The 18,138-nt window shown below is 44.4% G+C and overlaps 1 protein-coding gene across 2 annotated transcripts in view; it reads left to right on the top strand.

Annotated features, from left to right (window-relative positions):
• Positions 1-18,138, top strand: part of LOC126210221 (connectin-like) — an 802,365-nt gene that overhangs the window by 509,782 nt on the left and 274,445 nt on the right. The gene's annotated exons all lie outside the window — the stretch shown is intronic.

Genomic DNA, 18,138 nt, shown 5'->3' with positions numbered 1-18,138 from the left:
CATATAATACTAAATTGAGGTTCGACAAACTCGATGTGTAGCAGTTGGGCCCTGTCTGTGTCAGTTTGGCGACGGCACTGCTCCACGACAGTTGTCGGCGACATTTGGAACTAATTGAGAAACTTCAGCAATCAATTTTACGGCATTCCCAGCAAGGAGACCACTTGTTGCAGCCCTCGTACCACTCACAGGCCACGAGCTATTTCGTTTCAGAGTTCGGCAGGCCTCTGTGAGACTCCCTGTTACGATCCATCACGGTGGACTCTCCTAAGGAAAAACGAAGTCGACGTGCTACCCAACTGCGACTTTCTTTTTCCCTCTCTGCTGTGCTCTAAACTGATGAGTCCTAATTGGAAGTATAGAGAACTCGAAAGAAAACGTTTTTGTTGTTTATTGACGATGGTACGTGAGAGTATACCTGTGAGCTTCGCGTGTAATTCTGTAATGCGGCTCTCAAAATGAACAGGATATTGTGGTGATTCTTACTCCACTGCTGGGATTTTGAGGAGAGGCTGTTGAGTGGGAAATAACTGCATCCAGATTTCTACACCTACTACTAGATCCATACTTGACGGACTACCGAGAAGTGCGTGGTAGATGCTACTTACTACTGCACCACTTATTACGGTTTCTTCTCTTTCCATTAACTTCTGAAGTATGTTCTGTAATTATTACATTCTGTACACGGTCGTTACGAGACTATTTGTCGGGGAACTGAAATGTGCTTACCAGATAAATCTCTTAATACTGGTTCTTGAAACTTATTAATTTGGCTTTGACAAAATGATTGGTGACCACCTTCAAGGGTGTCCATGTCTGGTTTCACAGCATTCCCATGTCTCTCTGCTGTGAGAAACAAACCTGTGATGACTCGCTCTGCCATTCTCTGCATATGTTCAATAATCCCTGTTAGGCCTTTTTGGAACGGGTCCCACGCTCTTGGTTAGTATTTCATGATGCCTTGTACGAGTACTTTGTGAACGATCTCTTTTTGTAGGCTGATACTGCTTTTCAAATATCTTTCCAATGAACCGAATTCTACCGTCTGCGCCGGCCGCGGTGGTCTAGCGGTTCTGGCGCTGCAGTCCGGAACCGCGGGACTGCTACGGTCGCAGGTTCGAATCCTGCCTCGGGCATGGGTGTGTGTGATGTCCTTAGGTTAGTTAGGTTTAAGTAGTTCTAAGTTCTAGGGGACTTATGACCTAAGATGTTGAGTCCCATAGTGCTCAGAGCCATTTGAACCATTTTTTCCTACCGTCTGCCATACCAACGACCAGGTCTATATGAGCGTTTCATTCTATATCCCTACAAAATTTTCGATTATGACTTATTGGTATAACAGTCACAGGACAAAACTCCGTTATGGATTTTGAAAATACCACGATTTTAAATATCTGAATATTAAACGTCTTTGGTAAAATTTTTCCCGCTTTGAAACATCACCATGACGTAACTAAATATTTAAGCGGCCTGATTTTTTTTAGACAGTACCCCATTATAAAGGGTGAGTCAGGAGGAAAGAAACATGCTGTCAGGGGTGACAATACTAGTGACTGTGAACAAAAGAACTTAATATAAGCGTATGCCCTTTTCTGAATGGTTTCCGAGCTAGAATAGATTTAATATCACTTGCGCAAGTTTTTCTTGAATAACTCGAAAACTTCACCCTCCAGCGAAAACATGCCACTGTTCGAAAAAGGTTCCATTAATTTTTTCTAGGATAAATAGGTTGCTTGAAGAGAGCGCGAGAATATTGAAAAGTCCGTTCTACACACACGCGCTGTTCCTTAGGTAGATTTTGTAGGTCATTTGAGGTAGTTTCTCGACTTGACATATCATAAGTGCACTGTATCAAATTCTTCTAGCCGGCCGAGCGGTTAAAGGCGCTACAGTCTGGAACCGCACGATCACTACGGTCGCAGGTTCGAATCCTGCCTCGGGCATGGATGTGTGTGATGTCCTTAGGTTAGTTAGGTTTAACTAGTTCTAAGTTCTAGGGGACTTATGACCACAGCAATTGAGTCCCATAGTGCTCAGAGCCATTTGAACCATTTGAGCCAAATTCTTCTACTCAACTTTCTCTACACTAATGTGGTACGTTGCTAATGGTGACAATATTTGAATAGCACGGAAAGTAAACAACAATTTCCATAAAATGTGTTCTATCTCGGAAATAATTTGGTAGGGGGCATATGTCCATATGAAGCTTTTTGTTCAGAATCAGTAATACTATCACCCCTCGAAGCATGTACCTTTCACCCTGACTCTTCCTGTAGACAACTATATCGTCTGCAGACTGTTTTAGGTTACTATTGATATTATCTGCCGAGTTATTAATACAGAACGTGAACTCCGTGGGTCCCATCACATACCAGAAGTTTATTTGTGTTCGTGTTCATGACTCTCCATCTAAGGTATGAAGCGTGAAGCGTTCCCCCTTCCAAGAAATCCTCAAAACAGCCACAAATTTCGTTAATAAGGTGTGATAGCTTAGCCGTGCACAGCTCGTGTTCATGCCATTTATTGTTTGTCATCTTCTATTACTACACTGCCGCCTCGTTTTCTTATTCCATTTACTGGCGTCGCTAACTTCCTGCCTTACTTGCGGTGAGCGGCAGCAGCAGCGCGTATCGATAAGCGCACTGTCTTACCATCTCTGGAGCGACCGATAGTATTTCCGGGTCGTCGTGTGTCTGGCAGTCAGTTGGAGACGGACCAGCAGTGCAGTCGGGACGCAGCAGCAGTGAAGTCGGGGACGGAGCGCCGGTGAGGCGCCGACAGCCAGTGCTCGCCGACCGCTGGCGACACACATGAACTGTCCGACGGAGGGAGATTGGAGCGGGACGACCGTTGGTTGGTCGTTCGGTTGGTCGTCTCATCGGCCGACGTATACTTGCTCCTTTCACCGTTTCCGGGCCTGGGCAGCGGGCCTGGGCAGTCGGGCGGTTGGCCTGGAGCAGCTAGGAAGTCTCCGTAGCGCGTGTATAGCCGGGCCCGTTGGTGGCGTCCACGCGCGGTCGGAGTGTGAGGGGCTGTTCCCATTGTTACGAGGTCCGTGGCTCACCGAACCCGTACACGATGGTTGAGTCTTTACTTAATCTGCCAGCTAGCACCAACTGGTCAAATTGTGTCGTTTGAATTAGTTATCCTGTCACTTGGTCCGTTGACTAACAGTCGGTCGGGTTGTTGTCGGATCGTGAATCGTTGGCCCAACTGTCTGTCTCACCTAAACAGGGGTTAGTGTTAGAATTCGGCCGGCCGCGGTGGTCTGGCGGTTCTAGGCGCGCAGTCCAGAACCGCGCGACTGCTACGGTCGCAGGTTCGAATCCTGCCTCGGGCATGGATGTGTGTGATGTCCTTAGGTTAGTTAGGTTTCAGTAGTTCTAAGTTCTAGGGGACATGACCACAGCTGTTAAGTCCCATAGTGCTCAGAGCCATTTGAACCATTTTTTTGTTAGAATTCCAGGCCGACCCTCGAACGTCTGAGAGCCCATGGGTGTACTGCCCTTTTATATGTTCTTGTTGTTTGTATTTGTATGGCATCTAAAAACATGGCTCTGAGCACCATGGGACAACATCTGAGATCATCAGTCCCCTATACTTAGTGTAGTGGACTGACAAGGCAGCCAGTCCACAGAGACGGGTAGCCGAGGGCACACGTACACACACGCCGACTGGCGCGAAGTCTGGAACAGGATTCGTAATGAATGTGATAAAGAAAAGAACGTAGCTACTAGAACACTTAACTTTTATATCGTCCTTTGGTATACAGCATTCTTGATGATACAAGTGAGACTATCTTGAGATACATGCAATGGTACAAATGGCGCCTTGCTAGGTCGTAGCCATTAACTTAGCTGAAGGCTATTCTAACTGTCTCTCGGCAAATGAGAGAAAGGCTTCGTCAGTGTAGTCGCTAGCAACGTCGTCGTACAACTGGGGCGAGTGCTAGTACGTCTCTCGAGACCTGCCTTGTTGTGGCGCTCGGTCTGCGATCCTGACAGTGGCGACACGCGGGTCCGACATGTACTAATGGACCGCGGCCGATTTAAGCTACCACCTAGCAAGTGTGGTGTCTGGCGGTGACACCACACTTAGAACTACTTAAACCTAACTAACCTAAGGACATCACACACGTCCATGCCCGAGGCAGGATTCGAAGCTGCGACCATAGCAGCAGCGCGCTTCCGGACTTGAAGCGCCTAGAACCGCACGGTCACATTTGCCGGCTTGTATGGCTTCTAGCCTTTTTTTCTTTTTTAATTAAGGATGTTTTGCCCTTAAGGCGTGACATTCTTTAGGCCTTCGGCCTAATTTAAAGAACTGTTTCATGTAAGACGTTTGGCATTTTAAAGGTTTTAATGTTGTTGAATTTTAAGTGTTGGGCCTTCGGCCGATTTTCAGTTTGAGTTGTTTTGCTCTTAAGGCCTTCAGCCTAAATTAAAGAACTGTTTCACGTAAGGCCTTTTGTATTTAAAAAAATTAATGTTATGGAGTTGTAAGTGTTACGCCTTCAGCCGATTTGAATTTAACTTGTTTGCTTTTGAAGTGTCTGATTCTTTGGGCCTTCAGCCTAACCAAAAAACTGTTTTAAGATAAGGCTTGCCTTTTAAATTTCTGATTATGCTTGCATTATAAGTTATAAGCCTTCAGCCGTTTTTAAGTTAAATCTCAAAGATTAAAGCTGTGTGTTAAAAACTGTTTTTTGGGCTCTTGTAATGTTTGATCAAATAATAAAGTTGTATGTTCGCGTGTAACTGACAGCCCCTTATTTTGGCCCCTTTCCACTATTTAAACTACTTGTCCTGTCATGGGGGTTAAGCGGGGCGTTTCACAGAGTATAGACGTAGATGTAGAAATTTGCTCTTCCTGTCCGCTTTGTAACAGTGGCAAATTAGGGGAACGAAATGCGCTAGAAATTCTTGCTGGGTAGGAGCCGTGGGCAGCTAGCCAGGAGGTTGTGCGAGATGAACATCTGTCTTGCGGCCACCTGGCACGCCGCAGCGTTCAGAAGTAGCGGTGCCCTCACACGCGTGTTGTGACTGAAACTCGAGAGCGGCGCTCCGTTTCATGTTGCCGCACTTGTGACACGGACCGTTTCCTGGCAGTTTCCACTGAGACGCCTAGAGATCCACCAGTGTAGCAATAAATGTTTCATCAGTTACGTGCGAAACCTTTCTCTTGAATGAAATTTTCACTCTGCAGCGGAGTGTGAACTGACCTGGAAGATAGTACACGAGGTACTGGCGGAATTAAAGCCCTGGGTCGCGCTTGGGTACTCAGTCGGTAGAGCACTTAAACCCGCGAAAGGTAAATGTCCCGAGTTCGAGTCGCGATTCGGCACACAGTATTAATCATCTGGTAACTTTCACATTTCTCTTGTCCTATCCTGCTTCCTGCCGGTCTACTCTCTTACTTACAAGGGGGCTGTTAGAACTTCGCATCACCTATTCTATTCATACTGACGGAATGTGCAGGACATGACAAGGCGTTCAATATACGCAAGCATGAAGACGGAACTCTCGACCGTTTTCGAGTAATTTGGGTTTCAAACATTTAGCCGTATTTGTACATGGTGACTCAGCTGCCCCTACTGATGCGTTTTATGCAACCTGGAACACCTTCAATTACCACGTACAAGATTTTAACATTTCTTGCTCACTATGTGCAGACTGTTAGTACTTCAGAAGAAATGAACAAGATATTTTTGTAGGAAATTTAATGTATTTAAATTCTGTGCTGGGATACGTTTTCCCTAGAGTCTGAAGTTTTCGAATTATCCTAGAAAAAATTACAAAAGCGACTTTCAAACGAGTTTTTCTTGAGTAACTCGAAAACTGTGGCCTCAAAGAAATATGTACCCCCGAACAATGGGATCAATAGTTTGCGCATAACGAACTAGAGATTATGAAAATCTCGTGGATGGCTTCTGAAGATGTTATGGGTGGCAAAAAATCCTCTGGTGTTGGCAGCTGGATCAGCCTGAATACTTTTTATGGCTGCTAGTATTCAAGGACTCCGCAGGTGAGAAACTACGCGTTTAGTGCCGTAAGTGCAATGTGTCCGCACCAAATCTCGTTGGTGGTACTTTTCTCCATTCCCATGTATTTCTATCAGCAGATTTGTAATGACTGTGCTAATTATCAGTATCTGTTGAATCATTTTCTCATAATCTTTGTCCTAAAAGTGAGAAAAATAGTTTTTGTAAAAAAATTGGAAGTTTCTCATAATCTTTGTCCTAAAAGTGAGAAAAATAGTTTTTGTAAAAAAGTTGGAAGTAAAAAAGGATACATGATAATTTTCAGTCAGATCACTCGAGGAGCAGGAGAGTAGTATTTAACATCCTGTCGACAAAGAGGTCAATAGAGAAGGAGCACAAGCTCGGATTATGGAAGGATGAAGAAAGAAAGCGGCTGTGCTCTTTCCAAGGAATCGTCCCTGCATTTGCTTTAAGCGGCTTAGAGAAGTCACGGGAAATCCAAATCACGATGGCCGGACGTGGGTTTAAGCCGTCGTCCTACCGAATGCGAATCCAGTGTGCTACCCAATGCGCTGCCCCGCTCTGTCAGTTCAGTGCAGTCATTTTATTGATAATATTGTATTTACATTAGTGGCTAGGATAACGCGCTGTCTTCGGAGCACTCCACGAATCGGTATGATACTGATCGCAGAAACATGGTGTAAGGCGTATGCTTCGCCGGCGATGGGCGAAGCATGGCAGAATCTCTGACCAGAGAGTAGTTTATCGTCAGCTGTTGCTAGTCTGCGCTTGACCGCGCGAGAGTTCAGTTGTACTCTGTCTGTAGTAGTAGCAGTCTGGTGTAGTAGCGAGTGGACGGTTGTACTGAGCTGGCGTCGGCATGCGTCGACGGCGTGTTCTTCTTGTGACTCTGGTCAGGATTGTGGTGGACGATGAGTACTGTTGTAGAAGGTAATGAAGCAGCATTGCGCACATCTAGTAATGTATGTTAATTGTAATTAATTTGTTCAAAGAATGCCCCAATAATAATTTTTTATAAAGTAACTGTTTTTTTAAAGAAAAAGATTCATTTCAATTTAAAGAATATTTCCTATGCATTTCCTCCAAGAATCAAAATGAAATATACGCCAGCATTGCACGAAGCTGTGTCGATAAATAAGAGCAGATATAGATGCAGTTTTTTATTGAGGTAAGAATTTTTTGATTTTGTTATTCAGAGTACAGGGCCGAAGGTCAGCGCTGCTGCCCTTATAAAATTTATCAGGTTTAATTATTTCTGTTCAGATGTTACATTCAGTTGATGGTTCATTATTTAATTGATATTATTTTGTGGTTTTTGGTCAATTTTCATTTATCAATTTTGTGGGGAGCTCACGCATGGTTGCATTTCACATTTTTTATTAAACATTATTTTGTTGGGAGATTACGCTTGGCACCATTTTCCTGTTTTACAATCTTGTAATTCTGCGGGGAGGTTACAATGGAAAACAGTAATTCTTGCAACATACAGCTCATGTAATGAACGCCGAATTTTTTGCGTGTGCCTCATTTCTTCATTGTATATATTGCAAAGCAAGCTTGGCTTAAATTGATAAACGGTTCTGTCACCGGATAATTTCGCTGCGTACCACACATACTATCGAATGTACTTTTTATTGAATGTTTTGAGGCCGTCTGTAGAACCTTTGTTCAGTAATTAACGCGCAGTTTTGTAGGCATTTTACAAAGTTCTTCCATTGCCTGTAAAAATAAGTCACAATGCTGCGCCATCGGAGTATTTTATGGAGATATTACTTTAACACTGCACGTTCGCAGATCATTTCCCTCTTATAAAGCTTAAGTGAGAATGAAAAGCGGGAACAGCACCCGCAATGACATCCTATCCAGAAACTTCTCGCTTACGAAATTAAGCACATTACTCGCTCGGCTGCGTGCTCTGTAAATACTAGCGACCATACAAAGTATACAAGCACGCTCAAAATTTTCAGAAACGATATTCTCGATAACGGTGAGAGTTGTGTATTCCTGTTTACAAACTCTAAGTCCCAGTAGTACCCAATCTGTACCTTCAGTATGAATCAGCGAGGGAAAGTCCGAGGTTCCCTTGTTAGAAATAATTAGTAATTGCCGAAGAGAAAAGCAATCGCTCGTGATTTTTGTTATAGTACCATTGCGAGATGTGCGTCAAGTGAAACACTGGAAAAATGCAACAGGAAACCTTGAAAAGAATTAGGAATCCGATTCTCTTGAATATTTTTATAAAAGTCGCGAAGTTCACCTCCCGTCTTCTTGTCCATCCGTTCTCGACTTCCGTAACTGCATTTTCAACACAAAAAGCGCGGTGTGTGGGTAATACGTAGACGAACTATCATGCCACACAAGAAGCTCTGTTCAAGTCAAGCTGCTCAAAGTACTACTGTGGGATCTTGACAGTAAAGACTCCCTAGGCTATGAGAGCGTGGACAGAAATGAAATGAGCGTTTGGCGTCATTGGCCGGGAGGTCCCTTACGGGGCAGGTCCGGCCGCCTTGGTGCAGGTCTTATTACATTCGACGCCACATTGGGCGACCTGCGCGCCATATGGGATGAAATGATGATGAAGGCCACACAACACCCTGAGCGGAGAAAATCTCCGACCCAACCGGGAATCGAATCCGGGCCCCTCAGGACGGCAATCCGTCACGCTGACCATTCAGCTATCGGGGCGGACAAGGGCGTAGATAGATGATAGACTGCGATCTTCTCTCCTACTTTCAGACGGAATGATTGGCGTTGTCATTCTGAACAAATCATGTACTCTTGCTGGGCAGTAACTTCTCTTCACGCTGTGAGGTTGACGCAGTCCTGCCTTATGATCATAAATTATTGTCACATGATGCACGAAGAAAGCCCTTCAAAAAGCTAAGGGAATGCACATCTATGTCCAGAACTTACTGAGAAGTAAAAGGATGTTGTCGTTAAAAGTTCTTTAGCGTTGCCCAAGATATATATATTTGCTCTGACTCCCCCGGACCCGCGAAGTCTACCCTCTGTTAAGGAGAGACCAGGTGTTAGAAGCCATTTACGTAAGGTACGGTCGCAGTGGTATGTCGGTCGCTCCATTATGGTCATGTCCTGCCCACTCAGCGCAGAGGGCAGCGGTCTACGGCCGTGGCACAATGAGTACGCCATTCAATAGAGACGTCAGCGTTCTGCAGGGCTGCCTGCACCCTCCAGGTGCCCGCACATTCCCTTTATACGGCCAGCCCCTATTCAATCCCAACTCGCTGCTCTGTTACTTTTTCGAGCAGGTGGTACGTTGCTCCAGTTACAAGCTCCCTTGGCTGTGATCTCCTCTCCTGCCCTTCGTTCTTTCACAGTTTGTACCAGCTACCCCGATCAGAGGCAGTTACTGATTTAATAAAGCTTACAATGAACAAATATGATTGTTATAGGGCCTCTAATAACTCACGAAACTCGGAACTGTTGGTGAATTATTACAGCGACAAACTGCCACTTAGTTGTATCGAGAAGAAAGGATTCAGTCCGTTTGGAATGCCGAAATTTTCTGTCTCCCTCTATAGCATACTTTGACCAACATGATCCAAGGTCTCCAGAATGAGATTTTCACTCTGCAGCGGAGTGTGCGCTGATATGAAACTTCCTGGCAGATTAAAACTGTGTGCCCGACCGAGACTCGAACTCTGGACCTTTGCCTTTCGCGGGCAAGTGCTCTACCATCTGAGCTACCGAAGCACGACTCACGCCCGGTACTCACAGCTTTACTTCTGCCAGTATCTCGTCTCCTACCTTCCAAACTTTACAGAAGCTCTTCTGCGAACCTTGCAGAACTAGCACTCCTGAAAGAAAGGATATAGCGGAGACATGGCTTAGCCACAGCCTGGGGGATGTTTCCAGAATGAGATTTTCACTCTGCAGCGGAGTGTGCGCTGATATGAAACTTCCTGGCAGATTAAAACTGTGTGCCCGACCGAGACTCGAACTCGGGACCTTTGCCTTTCGTCGTGCTTCGGTAGCTCAGATGGTAGAGCACTTGCCCGCGAAAGGCAAAGGTCCCGAGTTCGAGTCTCGGTCGGGCACACAGTTTTAATCTGCCAGGAAGTTTCATATCAGCGCACACTCCGCTGCAGAGTGAAAATCTCATTCTGGAAACATCCCCCAGGCTGTGGCTAAGCCATGTCTCCGCTATATCCTTTCTTTCAGGAGTGCTAGTTCTGCAAGGTTCGCAGAAGAGCTTCTGTAAAGTTTGGAAGGTAGGAGACGAGATACTGGCAGAAGTAAAGCTGTGAGTACCGGGCGTGAGTCGTGCGTCGGTAGCTCAGATGGTAGAGCACTTGCCCGCGAAAGGCAAAGGTCCAGAGTTCGAGTCTCGGTCGGGCACACAGTTTTAATCTGCCAGGAAGTTTCATGATCCAAGGTATTAAGACGTATTGACTTCATCTTAAAATACATATTCATGATAATCGGCGAACTGAACCTATGCTGCCAGCTGTTGTATCTCTATTGATTAAGTTTGTTTCTTTGTACTACCCTGTGAATTTGCTTCAAATATGTTAAACAGCAATCCTCATCGTCACCAAGATGTTCAGTATAACAATATCCCACTGGGAACATTTTCGTAAGAACTCTGAAGGTTTACGCTAAAGACAAAATCAAGCAAGTTCGTCTAAAGATGGTAACGAGACTGAAGATCGTTTCTTCGCGGTAACTTGAAGTTTAATAGCAGAAATGGGAGGTACAGTAGATTGTTCAAAAATGGTTCAAATGCCTCTGAAGACTATGGGACTTAACAGCTGAGGCCAATCAGTCCCCTAGAACTCAGAACTACTTAAACCTAACTAACCTAAGGACATTACACACATCCATGCCCGAGGCAGGATTCGAACCTGCGACCGTAGCGGACGCGCGGTTGCGGATTGAAGCGCCTAGAACCGCTCGGCCACTCCAGCCAGCAGCAGATCGTTCACTCACTTAATAAAGGACTGTTAATTCTTTTTCACTTTCTCTGAGAAAGGTAATGTCGTCAGCGTAGCTTATCATTGATACCCTTCCAACCCCGTATTTGAACCCCACTCTTGAACCTTTCTTTTACTTCCGTCATTCCATTAGGGGCAAAATATTACATCCGTGTCTACCACACATTTTAATCTCAGAACTTCGTTCTTTGTCTTCCATTTTTAATGCTCTCTCTAAGTTCTTGTAGAAACTGTATATTATTCGTGTTTTTCTATAGCTTACTCCTATTTTTCTCAGAACTTCGAACATTTTGCACCATCTTCCATTGCCATATTTTCCATTGTGTCGATAAATCGTTAGATTTCTGTCAGTTCTTGCTCCCATTATCAGTCGCAGCGTCAGAATTGTCTCTCTGGTGCCATTACGTTCCGAATCCGAAAGTGATCCCGTATAACAGATGGTCAATTTTCTCTTCGTTTATCACAACATTATTGTTGCTGACGCAAGTTTGGTGCATACGTTCGGCTCAGTTACTGCCGATTTCACGTGGTGGGTGCATTTCATAACGCTTTCTGCTTCACTAGAGTTCTTTATATGCTAGTGAGCCCAGAACTGCGTAAATCGTAGAAACCAATAAAAGGCCACCACATGTCTGACTTCGTGAATAATTGCAGGACATCGTTAACAATCCTCTTGGCCTGCCTCCAGAAGACTCGGTGCATGGGCGTTGCGATATCTGATGAAATACATCCTGTTAAAACAGATAACGCTAACTAGATGGAGAAGAAAATCTGCGAGATAGTTTCGAGACCTAAAATAGTGTCACAAGGAGGTACTTCTAAAGCAAGCGATATTAGCGGGAAAAACTTTAAATAGCCAATAAATTTATCGGAAACGTAACCTCGTTGTCTTTGATTCAACCTGTTTTGCAATAGGACTGAGTGGAACACATAATGGCAATTAGACAGCACTTCCTGCGCAGTTGTTGAAGAGAAGCTGATGTAGAGACCTCGCTTGTATTATAAAGTTAAGTACAGCAGAAGGAGCATGTCCTAATCAATACGGATGAAACTAAACAGCAATAAATGAAAAAGACTACCTCGATATTTGATTCTTTGTTGATTATGACAGATTTAGAACTGAATAGCATATAATCTTCAGATCTTGTACTGCAATGTGTAGTTCGTCAGTAGTGGTAAGAATGTATCATAAAACTATGTAGTTCGTGACACTTTGGCTTCTTCTGTTTTAATCGGATCCGTTCCAACACATTTTAAGCTCGTGTTATCTACACATATTTCACATGTTCACGAGACCCAGAAAGTATTAGATACCGGCTCCCAGGTAGATGCTATTTTTCTTGACTTCCGGTAGGCGTTCGATACAGTTCCGCACTGTCGCCTGATAAACAAAGTAAGAGCCTACGGAATATCAGACCAGCTGTGTGGCTGGATTGAAGAGTTTTTAGCAAACAGAACACAGCATGTTGTTATCAAAGGAGAGACGTCTACAGACGTTAAAGTAACCTCTGGCGTGCCACAGCGGAGTGTTATGGGACCATTGCTTTTCACAATATATATAGATGACCTAGTAGATAGTGTCGGAAGTTCCATGCGGCTTTTCGTGGATGATGCTGTAGTATAACAGAGAAGTTGCAGCGTTAGAAAACTGTAGCGAAATGCAGGAAGATCTGCAGCGGATAGGCACTTGGTGCAGGGAGTGGCAACTGTCCCTTAACATAGACAAATCTAATGTGTTGCGAATACATAGAAAGAAGGATCCTTTATTGTATGATTATATGATAGCGGAACAAACACTGGTAGCAGTTACTTCTGTAAAATATCTGCGAGTATGCGTGCGGAACGATTTGAAGTGGAATGATCATATAAAATTAATTGTTGGTAAGGCGGGTACCAGGTTGAGATTCATTGGGAGAGTCCTTAGAAATTGTAGTCCATCAACAAAGGAGGTGGCTTACAAAACACTCGTTCGACCTATACTTGAGTATTGCTCATCAGTGTGGGATCCGTACCAGATCGGGTTGACGGAGGAGATAAAGAAGATCCAAAGAAGAGCGGCGCGTTTCATCACAGGGTTATTTGGTAACCGTGATAGCGTTACGGAGATGTTTAATAAACTCAAGTGGCAGACTCTGCAAGAGAGGCGCTCTGCATCGCGGTGTAGCTTGCTCGCCAGGTTTCGAGAGGGTGCGTTTCTGGATGAGGTATCGAATATATTGCTTCCCCCTACTTATACCTCCCGAGGAGATCACGAATGTAAAATTAGAGAGATTAGAGCGCGCACGGAGGCTTTCAGACAGTCGTTCTTCCCGCGAACCATACGCGACTGGAACAGGAAAGGGAGGTAATGACAGTGGCACGTAAAGTGCCCTCCGCCACACACCGTTGGGTGGCTTGCGGAGTATAAATGTAGATGTAGATGTAGAATTAGTACCCATAGATTATTTTATGACTTGTTTGTTGTGTTTAGTTTCCCCTTTTGTTTCAAATCTGAAGATGGGAGTTATGGACCAAAAGCTGATGTCTGACGAAAATTTAGTGGTGATCATTGACTGCATTAAAAACGAAAGAAATCTAAACTTCCTGGATCACTGTCCTTATTCGCGACTGTGGCTTGGACATCGTTAGCTGATATCAACCATTTGTTTCTTTCTTTCCCCCTGTTAAGGCTGCAGCATAAAGAGCTAATTACTTATCCACAGAAATCCTTTCTTTGTGCCATCAGGACCCTATTGAGACCAGGAGTAGCTATCATATGTGGAGGGAAGAATGGAAGGGAGGAAGGAAGGGAAGTTAGTATTGGACGTCCCACCTACATCGATGTCATTACAGGCTGAGCACAAACTCGGGATGTTTCAAAGAGGGGGAAGGAAATCGGCCGCGTTCTTCTCAGAGGAACCATACAGGAATATGTCTGGAGGTGTAGAGAAATCACGCAAAAACGCTGCTATTACATGGTTGGCTCTGTGTGCTTCATAAACCATTTCATTATCAGTGTACATTTTATGTAAATGTGTTCACAGAAGATGCTTCTAATCCTAAGAGAGTGAATACCATTGAGAAACCTATCAATCGGTTGGTTAAACCTTACACCGACAGCGTTACTAAATCAGATCCGAGCTTATTAGAGTACGATCGCATATACTGTGTCACTGCGCTCTTTCCTTGCTAGCTGTCAGATGGCTGTCACCCTGACATTTCAGTCATGTGCTCTAATCAAAAGATAATTTCAGTTCTTAACCTTGTCATGCAGCAAACATGTTCTGCTCCTAATAAGACAGTAACTCGCTGAATTGAAAATAGCGATACAGCGAAGACCGAAGATCGACTCGTTGTTGGAGTGAGTCATTCAGAAATGAGTCACCGTGGAACAATCTCGTGGAATTATGCAGCGTAGAGTTTTGCGTACAATAGGGCGACCACAGCCTTACAACACTAGTCACTCTTGAAAGGGCCGTGTGCTGATATTCGGGAAACATGAAAGTCATGAAATGCAGTTAGATAATTGTCGACCAGTCACAACGCCATATGGACCTTTTTCTTCTTTTCACCTGGTGAAAACGAGTAGTCCTTTTCTGGAGTGCTTTAGTCCGATATAATGCGCTTGTTAACAATAACGTAATTCACGCGGTGGAGGGCTAGTTCACTCGTCGTAAACTGAGCCGTATTTGGTCTCAGGAGTTTATGAATTGTTAACAGTTAATTTTTTTATGAGAGTGAAAAACGGACGGTTGTTATAATGCAGTCATAATATGAGAAGAATGGTAAAGCTAAAACAGATTCATTCATCATCCTGCTATGAGATATAGACTCAAAAAAAAAACGCATCACGAAGGAATTATCCGAATGGGACGGAAATTGGTAGATACGCTGGACATGTGCAAAGAAAAAAGTGACTACAATTTCAGGAATACTAGGATGATTTATTAATTGATAAAGTCAAAAACGCGGTGGTCTCCACCTCAGGACCTCATGCAAGCATTTATCGGTATTGACAGGGTTATCGAATGTCCTCTTGTGGAATATGGAGCCGAATTCCGTCCAGCTGGTGCGTTTGACCTTCAAAATACCGAGGGACCTGCACATAAGCCTCAAAGTGTTCCCAGTTGGGGAGAGATCCGGTGACCTTGCAGGGTCCTCCCGCCAGCAGGCATTTTTGTTCTAAAGCGCCAACTGGGCAGAATTTGGTACAGTATACCTCAGAATGACATCCAACATCTGTATCAATCAATGTCAAGCGATATAACTGCTTGCATAAAGGAATAGACGTGGACCAGCTCTTTATTGACTTGCTCAGTTTGTGAAGCTGTTTTTCTTGAACAAATCATCCAGTTTTTTTTTCAGAAACTATAATCATTTGCTTGCCTGTACACTTTCCCATTGGGATAATTCCTTCGTCATCCGTCGTTTCTTTTGTCTTAGAGTGTATGATAAAACTAAAACGGATTCATCTAACATCCATCTAGATAACATTTGTGACTATTGTAATGTAAAGTGAAACGCAAACCACATTATCCATGTATTATATATGTATATTTACATATATTTCACATTCAGGAGATCAAAAACTGAATTATTAGTTCCTGAGCTGCTTGGGAAAGTGAGTTAGGAATCTGACAGGTCATATAGTTTATTGAAGACCTGGTAGACAATATTTACAGTAACCTTAGACATTTTCCAGATGATAGTTATGTGAACTGAAGTACAGTCTGAGAAAGGCCACATAAATACAGGGTGGAGGAAATGAAAGTGGCCCAGACTACATAGTCCCAGGGTACAAAGAAACTAACCTGACTATAGTAGGTGTAGAAAGTCACCACCAGCCATCTCTTGACATATTTCGACCATGCTCAGCAAGTTGCTGAAGTCGGGTCGAGGCTGGTCCGCAGGAACTGCTGCAGTCTCTTCCGAAATGCTCTGCTGCAGTTCTTGAAGACTATGAGGGTTGTTGTGGTACACCTTAGACTTGAGGGCTCCCCACACAAAGTAATCGCTCACTGACAGATCAGGTGAACTGGGTGGCCACCTAGGGCCGCAAGCACACTGAACTCTGCTAACAACCCTCTTAGGCACGAAGATTGTTTAAATTTCCTTCAAGGTTAGGTCGGCTGTATGGGCAGTTGCCCCAGCCTGTTGGAAGTGACTGTAAATTTTTCCCTCCTCTGTTAATGCTGCCACAAATTCGCGTCCAGTCATATCTACTCGTCCGGGCCACTTTTATTTGCATATATATAAGATGGTATCTGTTCTTATCGACATGTCAGAAAGAACAGATACCATCTTGATATATGTAGCTAAGGCACACCGGCCATTTGACCATCTTCTTCTTTTCGGATGCACAAACAGTGCCCGAACTCTTACGGGAAGCGGCAGTAAAGCCGCAAGTAATGAGTAAATATAGTGCGGGACAATAAGTTGCGAATATGTGTCTCACGGGAGATGTACCAGAGATAAGTCCCTGCAGTCGCACTATCCTCTGTGTCCTCGGTGGCTTACATGGATGGAGCGTCTGCCATGCAAGCAGAAGATCCCGGGTTCGAGTCGCGGTCGGGGCACACATTTTCAACTGTCTCCGTTGACTTATATCAACGCCTGTATGCAGCTAGGGCTATTCATTTCATTGTAACTTGTATTAGCCCCACCATGTATGAAGTAAGATCAGTATCATGCTTCAAGATGGTTTAAAAAATGAGACGTCGCTATAAATGGGACCTCGCTATGAATATTCAAAAATGTAAAACTGCGGATCTCAAAAAACGCAGTAGCATAGTGTCTTACGACCACAATGTCAGTGAGCTACAATATGAGTTAGTCAACACATACAAATACCTGGGCGTATAATTTATATAAATGTGAGATGGAATGATCACACAAGTTAAGTCGTAGGTAAAACAAGTGGTAGATTTCGGTCCATCGGTAGAATACTAGGGAAATGCTGGAGTCTACAAAGGAGGTTGTTTACACCCGTCCGATTCGTTCCATACTAAAAATGTTCAAATGTGTTTGAATTCCTAAGGGACAAAACTGCTGAGGTCATCGGTCCCTAGACTTACACACTACTTAAACTGACTTATGCTAAGAACAACACACACAGCCATGTCCGAGAGGGGACTCGAACCTCCGGCGGGAGGGGCCGCGCAATCCGTCACATGGCGCCTCAAACCGCGCGGCCACTCCGCTGGGTTCATCCCATACTGCCCAACTGTATGCGACCCATACCAGATAGATGTAACAGGTGATATAGATCGCATGCAAAGTAGGGCAGCACGTAATTTCCCATGTCTGTTTGATTCAGGGAAGAGTGTTTTGGCATGGCTCAACAGTCAGGTGACAAACTGAACGTCGGCGGCATACGTTTCCCCTTGTCCTACCAGGGGAAGCGGACCTACAGTTTAACGTGGAATTCGAAGCAAATGTCGTTCCTTGCTAATATTCCTGGTTAAACTTTATCTCTCCTTATCCCGGTATATTACGGATGGTAATCTCTCGTTTCTACAGTTGGGTGAGAGAGATGTCGCGTCCGAAGCGTGAGTGTTGCTTCCGATTGGGCGCCAAGTTCGGGAAACAGCCGTCTGGGCTAAGCGAGAGAGAATCTTGACTTGAATACATTGTTAAAATTCCCTTCTTACATAAGATAAGACTTGGAATAAGTCCTTGAATGACAAACACTATGAGTGCTTTACAACTTCTGACTTTATTCAGGACAGTAGCAACTACCGATATACTCACTCTGAAACAGTTGTACCCACAAAGAGACAGAGTCTTTCAGTATACAGAGACTGTGAGTAACTATTAAGTGAAACTGTCAGTACTAACTGAACCTAAGCCTATGGTACGACATACAGCAAGTCCGTAGCTGAACTGCTGGGATTCCATCAGTTGCGCTTCAGCTGCTGCAGAAAACTTCGCTTAGCCCTGTCTGGCTACTCTCCACGTCTACCCCTGCTGACAGTACTACAGGCTTCGTACTCTTACTGCAGTAGTCGCCTCGGAGCATCCTGCTTCCGAGTTTGATTCACTTTTCGCCTTGACCTTCTTCAGTCCGTGACATGGTGTGTTGCCGAAAGTCCTTCACCGTCTCACTGGCTCTAATTGTGCACTATTCTACGGATGCTTAGTGGAAGCAGGAAGGCATCTACTGTTAACCCCATGTCTTAGGCCTCCTATAGGCTCTCCATGACG

This window comes from Schistocerca nitens, chromosome 10, assembly GCF_023898315.1.
Source record: "Schistocerca nitens isolate TAMUIC-IGC-003100 chromosome 10, iqSchNite1.1, whole genome shotgun sequence".
NCBI lineage: Eukaryota > Metazoa > Arthropoda > Insecta > Orthoptera > Acrididae > Schistocerca > Schistocerca nitens.
This window is presented reverse-complemented; position numbering and strand designations above follow the sequence as displayed.